Raw genomic sequence first — 7,824 nt, 5'->3', positions numbered from 1 at the left:
TCTTCTCTGGTTTAATCCTCTCCACGCCCAGCCTTGGAGATCAAAGACCTTTTGGTTAAGGTTGGGGGATTATTAATTAGGAAAAAGGGATACGCATGAACTTATTTATCAAACACTTTTAAGACAGGTCAAAGTGCCGTACAAAAAATAATAATATTACCTATATATCAGTACATCTATAGAATTCAAAGATATTTTGAAAGATGATTTTGAGTCACTGTTGAAGAAGCTTGTGTAGATTTTAAAAATTTGAAATGCCTGCTTCATCATGATAACCGCTAAAAATAAGAACCAAGATCTCGTAGCAGTTATTGTTCCCTGGTTTCAATAATGCTGTTGATTAACGGATGTTCTTTAACAAACCTTTCAGACTCTGAGATTTATAGCTGTATTTATACCAAGATTAAATTCTACTCTGATTGCAACAGATTTTCATTCATGGGTAGAGGGATGGAGGAGGGGCAAAAATGCACCCCACATTCTTTGCATTTTTAATGTTTAAAGAAAAGTAAAACATAGTGTATTTTTCTATTTATTTCACAGTTTCACATTATTTTATTTGTTTGTTTGCTAAAAAAGAGAGAGTTTCACTTTGGCAAAACACTGTATGTTTATGTGCGTCTCCTGTCGCAGACAAAATCCTCTTGACAGTTAAAAGGCCTCGCCTTTCCCCCCAAGGGGCTCTTGGGCTCTCACAGAGAGTAGAGCGGGGATTAGGAGAGGGAAGAGTGGAAGGAAGAGTGAGGAGAGGAGAGCTTTATGTTAGCATGAGGTCCAGATCAGCCTCTAGCCTCGTTAAACAACATCGATCGGCACTGTGACATTTCACAGCACATGCCGTCTATACTGTCACTGCCATCACTCACTGGCAGCACCAGGAGCACCTACACAGAATCAACCATGCTCTCTCTTTCTCTTTCTCACTCAAACAGCTCGTTGATGGATAACAGCTGGTGGGGAAATAGTGAACAGATCTATCAGTATGAGTGTGTCTGAGCTAGAGTGGGTAAAAAGGAAATGCATTAGGCTTCAAATTGAAGAGCCCTATCTGTTGGTGCAAAACATGCAACAAATGATGTAAAATCATACACCATCCTAGTAATCTTTTTTGTAGGTTATGTAGAAATACTGGGAAGGTTTTATATTTATTCTGATTTTCATTGTCTTTGCACTTTAAAAATCCTCCCCCCCCCCCCCCCCCCCCCCCCCCCAAAAAAAAAGCAATAAGACCAAAACAATTTCTGCATTATCTTGTTAAATTATTCTTGTGGAAAAAGGACTGACAATGTTCTTCGGTTTGGGATTATATTGCTAAAGTTTACGGCAGAATCAGATGACATGAAGCACAAAATTCCCCCTGAAATTGGCCTGATGCACACACACGTACACACAGAGCGTAAGCCGTCAGTCTTCCAGCCGATCGATCCGTGCTGACAGGTAGCAGATACCTAGAGCCCTAATTAGAGCTCCTATCAAAGATACATAATAATTATGCATACAAACACACATTCAGAGCAGGATCTCTAATCCTGTATCCATAATTTGTAATATTATCCTTGGAATAAAACCATCCTGATATCAAATGCAGCTTTTATTGCTTTATAAAGAAAAATGATATGTCACAGACTGAATAAAGACTTACAATGTATGATCAAATGTTGGCACTTCTGGTAGAGATGTGTAAAAAGTCCTACAAGACATATTTCTTAATACAGTAGGACAGTCGTTGCTTCTTAACATGGGAATTTCCCAATAAATAAACAAGTTCAAACTAAAGGTTGGGTTTTTCACAAATGGTTAGATTATGTTACTATAACATTAACCCAAAGCTTTTTGCACCTTCTATACAAAGTACTAAAATGTCTAGATGTGAGAGGAAGAGTAAAGAGATAAACGTCAAGAGTACATCAGCAACATTAGAAAAAAAGAAAATATATGTGAAATAGATAATCCGTTTATAGATTTAGGTCACAGAGGAGATACCCAAAATTCAATAATCAAAAATTAAAAAATAAAATAATGTTTAAGTTTTTTTCTTTTAATCTGAAGTTTTATGAATGGGGAAAAGCTTGAATTAAATCTCCATCATAAACATCCCAGAGCAGATTTTATTGCACACATATAGAAGTACAGACATGTAAGGCTGTGTGTTGGGAAAACACTTTTATCTGAAATCACATGCAGATATAAACAACTAGCGTAATCAACCAACACAGCAAATTTCATACACAAGACAGACGGCACAGAAAGATTAACACCAGATAAAACTGGAGGGAATAAAAATTAAAGAAGGACCAAAACACATAAAAAATGTGATATCAACATCCCTAAACATAAAGATACCTAGACATTTAAAAAAGATCTAAATACCTAATATGCACTAAAATCTAAATTCAATGCAAGCATCTGACATAAGAGAGCATTGATTATGATAATGAAACAGAACAAAGATGCAAAGAGAAATATTTGAAATTAGAGTGAAAGAAAATCGTGAGCCTCAAATTAAAACAATTTTTAAAGCATACAAACTTCTCATCTACAGACTGAGATTATGCGAGCTCCATTTTTAGTCTTTAACAGCATTCATCCAGTTGAATACTTTGACTGTAAAGGAGCTAAGTTCTTTCAGAGGGTATCGAAGTCTCTGTGCTGGACCAAGAGTGAAACATATTGGACACTACTGATTCAGGTCCCTGGTGCTGCAGGCTCACTTAGACATAGGAGCACCTGCGTATTAAGTATGCCTCTCTAATTTCATTAGTAACACCTGCGTTTCCCCTACGACGACATGTCAATGCCTTTGCTGTGAAAAAGGCCTGCACCCTCTAAGGGTGTGCTAATAACACCTTTCCATAAAAACAGAGAGATTCAGGAGGTACAAAGTGAGCAGAACTCCCTGCTGGCTTTCTCTCCTGCTGATGAACCTCCCAGATTAGCCTAAAGCAAACTACACCTGAGTCCCTTGGAGCCTAATGCACTCCCACACCCATATTAGTATAATCGATTAATCCCGATTAATCTAATTATTGTTTTACATATATATATATATATATATATATATATATATATATATATATAGATTGATTATTAATGGAGTGTAGAGACTGTAAGACATGCCTCTAGCTGACAGAGCAACCTACTTAGAGCAGTAATTATATCAAAATTGTAAAAAATAAAAATAAACAAATATATATATATATATATATATATATATATATATATATATATTTGTTTATATTTATTTTTATATATTTATATTATTTAATATTTTATATATATATATATATATATATTATATATATATATATATATATATATATATATATATATATATATATATATATATATATATATATATATATATATATACATTTTTTTTTAAGATAAAAAAAGTTTTTCGTCTGTCAATAGTCTATTCTGAACACCTCATGTGGAAAAGTTTTATTTTCACTTGCTTTAATTTAGTTACAAATCTTCTTTAAGGAACCTTTGGCTATCCGATTATTAATGGATTAATCAGAAAAAAAATCGACAGATTAATCAATTTGCAAAATAAACGTTAGTTGCAGCCGTAATATATATATGTGTAAATATTTATTTATTTATCTACATACATAGAAGAACTGTAAAGGGAAGTGAAAAGCTATAAAGCATGTATTGCAAATTAAATCTGAAAAGTAAAGGCGCCCGTTCAGATTTAACCTAAATTGCAGGGAATTTTAGATCAGAATGGAGGTAAATCTAACAAATTAGAAAGTCTCAGAAATCTAATCTTATTTATACTTTTTGTAAGCTGCAGATCCCACTGAGGTAGGAGAATCCATTAAGAGGTTTTCACAAAAGAAAGCCATCAGAACTGTTATTTAAAATATGACAGGCCATGTAGGGGACAAATAAAGTATGAAAGGAGGTGCTCATCATGCTATGGGGAATTTTTGTAATAATATGAAAAGATCAGCTGGTCACAGTTAACTAAATTCTAGATGGAGCTAAATGTTGGAAAATCCTGGAAGAGAACCGTCAATACTTCAAATAAAACTGGAGGAGATCCTGTTCAAAGTAAGCTGATACAGCAAACGTAGCCTGGACAAAGGCACAGTTAATCTTATCCAAATATGTCAATAGAATCAGTTAGATAGAATTTTAATCAATCTGTCTGTATAATTTGATTAAACTGTGTTTTTAATGTGTCTAGAGATGATATGCCTTGTAATTTAATTTAATATTCAAACCAACGGTGTAACAGACCATAATGAAAATAAGAATAACCACAAAAGGTAATTCACTAGGAGCAGTGGGTAGCCCTGCTGCCTTTCAGCAAGAAGGTTCTGGGTTTCAATTCTTTCTGCATGGAGTTAGCATGTTCTCCCTGAGCATGCGCGGGTTCTCTCCGGATACTCCTGCTTCCTCCCACAGTCCAAAAACATGACTGTTAGGTTAATTGGCTTCTCTAAAGTCCCTTTAGGTGTGAGTGTGTGTGTGAATGGTTGTTTGTCTCTGTGTTGCCCTGCGATGGACTGGCGACCTGTCCAGGGTGTACCCTGCCTCTTGCCCGTAGACAGCTGGAGATAGGCACCAGCACCCCTCATAACCTCACTTGGGATAAGCGTGTAAGAAAATGGATGGATGGATGGATGGATGGATGGATGGATGGATGGATGGATGGATGGATGGATGGATGGATGGATGGATGGATGGATGGATGGATGGATGGATGGATGGATGGATGGATGGATGGATGGATGGATGGATGGATGGATGGGCAATGCACTAGGAAGGATTAGACTGAAATGGTGTGAACAAAAAGCTTTTATGAATAAAAAGAAAAAAATTGACATTTGTGAAACAGAATGAAAAAAAGATTAAAACAAAAATTTCAAAATCCTAAAAAAAACTTTATTTTTTTAACCATGAATGCATATTATGGATAAGATTTCAAACAAATAGACTTGTAAAGTTACTGAAGTTCATGTTTTTTGTGAACTGGTGCCACGTTAATGAACTGAACAAATTCACCATTTATTCTTCAGATCATGTGCAAAATGCATTTTATATATTAAAATGTAAAGTTGTTTTATATGTTGTAAAACAAAGCCCAAAAACCCTTGGTGCAGAAGAAGGGATAACCTTTGCGGCAGCCTAAAACTTCTTAGGTGGGTGGCGTCTGGCTCGAGTCTGGAGATGTCGCAACCACTGAATTTCCACCTTCTAGATCTTTGTGGTCACACATGTAAGATGTTGGACATATGATAGGGCAACAAAAGTCCTCTCTGTTTAGATATCTGAAGAAGATAAACATTAATATGGCAAACCCAGCTTACTTCAGTGATAATGGTGATGTCTATATGTGACATTCAGCTTTTGATATGGTGTCTGAGCCTACTTTGTGTATAAATAGTGTAGATCTTGAGGAAAGTTATATTAAGTGTGAGATTTTTATTTGTTGTGTTTTGAAGACAGGACTGGGGTTCCCCCTCCTCTACTATGAGTGGTGACTATCAGTCTGTGTGAGTGGGTCTATTGCATGTTTCCATTTCTCTTCTTCTTCAGCACCTTTTACCTTTGACATTTAGGCCTACCCCCACACACAAACACACTTCCCTCAGCGGATGCGCCATGCGAGGGGCCGCAGTGAAGCATGCCGTCCCCAGATGCAGGGGATTTCCCCTGGTGTTATACCCATCTGCTGCAGTTGTTATGTTTGTATGTGTGGCTGTCTGTGTGTGTGTGTGTGTACGAGTGTGTTTTGTCCACTTTCTGGGGGACTCCCAGACTTGCAGACTGAGGGGGAGGATCAAAAATGACAGTGAAAGTTTAAATAGCAAATCATCAAAAATTATTAACCTGCTGTGTGTGCATTACTCTGTACTGAGATAGAGGGGGCAGGAGACTGATTACTTTTGTTATTGAGGATTGTGTATTTATCAGGTTAAAAGCTCAGGATCATTTGCATTCACTTTTTTCCTTTGAAAAAAACAACACATCATCACCACTAATGTGGAAACAAGGTTAAAAAAAGATAGTAATTGAATACTGAATGTATTTTAGGATCACATGTCAGTGTATGGGCGGCGCAGTGGGTAGCACTGCTGCCTTAGAGCAAGATGGTTCTGGGTTCGATTCCCATGTTTAACAGACTTTGACAAAGCCTTGCAGGTCTGCATGGAATTTGCATGTTCTCCCTGAGCATGTGTGGGTTCTCTCTGGGTACTCTGGCTTCCAAAAAAACATGACTGTTAGGTTAATTGGCGTCTCTAAAGTCCCCTTAGGTGTGAATGGTTGTTTGTCCTGTTTGTCTCTGTGTTGCTCTGCGATGGACTGGCGACCTGTCCAGGGTGTACCCTGCCTCTTGCCCATAGACACCTGGAGATAGTCACCAGCACCCCACTGTGAACCCCCTTAGTATAAGTGTGTAAGAAAATGGATGGATGTCAGTGTACTGTGCTTTGCCAAAGCGTTCACACCTCTTTCCAATTTAATGATTTTGCAAACCATGTATAATGTAGGGGTTTTCTTTTCTAGAGGAGCAAAATATTGTGCATAAATGTGAAGTTGGAGGAATATAATTGATGTTTGCAACAAAACAAAAAAATCCTTGGATGTAGAGTCCATTTCCACACGGAATCAGTTCTTGGTAGAACCATATTTATCTGTAATTACAGCTACTGCAAGTCTTTTGGGGGTAAATCTCTGTCATAATTTTAGACTGATGCTTTTTGCTCAGTCTCAGTTAGACTAGTTTGAGAACCTCTGTGAAATAAGTTATCAATTGTATTTATAAACAGACATTGAATACTAACATATGATTATATTTTTAACTGCTCTGCGAACTCTGAACTCGAGTCCTTGGGGTTGGTGCCCGACAACATCAATATGTGTCTCTGCTTCAGCAAATATGAATCAAGTAATTAGGTCATTAATGGAGCTCTGTCCTCCCTCAAAACTACTTCAACTAGCTTTGCTGTCCCTGCTGAGGTATTCCCACTGACATGATACTGCCACCACCTCTGCTTCATCAGAATGCAGAAGCAGTTTACCTCCACATGTTGGACGAAATATAAAAAATATTCTTTCTCTGCAAACATTTTCATTTATATGTTTGATCTGTCCCCTTCTTTACTTGTAGGAAACCAAACAAGACTTCAATTTACTTTTAGTCATCCATAGGTTTCCTCAGCCGCTGCTAATTTAAAAAACGATTTGCGGAGTGACCAACCAGTAATTGTTCTGTGGACAGATTCTTCCAGTTGTGACATTTCTGCAACTCCCTCAGAGTTACAATGGGTTTTCCCTAAATAATGCATTCCTTGTTCATTATGTCAGCTGAACATTGTTGTCTGGTTTGCAATTGTGGCATACTTTTTTCACTTTAAGATGGTGTTTAGATGGTGGCAAATATGAGAACAAATATTTTGTTTCAGTTGAAGTTTGTTTTCAAATGTTCTGGAAAAAATCTCTCAGGCATTCACAGGGAACAACTGCCTATCATGTTTATACCATACGTGCCCAGCAATAGATTATTTGTGTTCCAAGAACATGAGGCAATTGGTTGCTTTATTTTTATTTTTAGGGGTATTGAGTAAATAGAGCTGAATAGATATAAAGGGCAGATATTATGTTGTTTTTAAATACAGAATATCAATATATTAGTTTCTTTATTTGAATATTTGTGTAAAAAGTATAACTAGTTTTGAAGTTCAAAGTGCATGCAAATAAATATGATTTTTACAAAGTTATAAATAACGACAAAAAAAAAAAAAAAAAAAAAAGTGAGTAAAGAGGTAGGAACTTTGTTGCTGTGGATGACATTCATGGTCGGAAACT

Source organism: Cyprinodon tularosa, unplaced genomic scaffold, assembly GCF_016077235.1.
Source record: "Cyprinodon tularosa strain WSP-4 unplaced genomic scaffold, ASM1607723v1 ctg291, whole genome shotgun sequence".
Classification (NCBI taxonomy): Eukaryota; Metazoa; Chordata; class Actinopteri; order Cyprinodontiformes; family Cyprinodontidae; genus Cyprinodon; species Cyprinodon tularosa.
Note: the sequence above shows the minus strand (reverse complement) of the source record.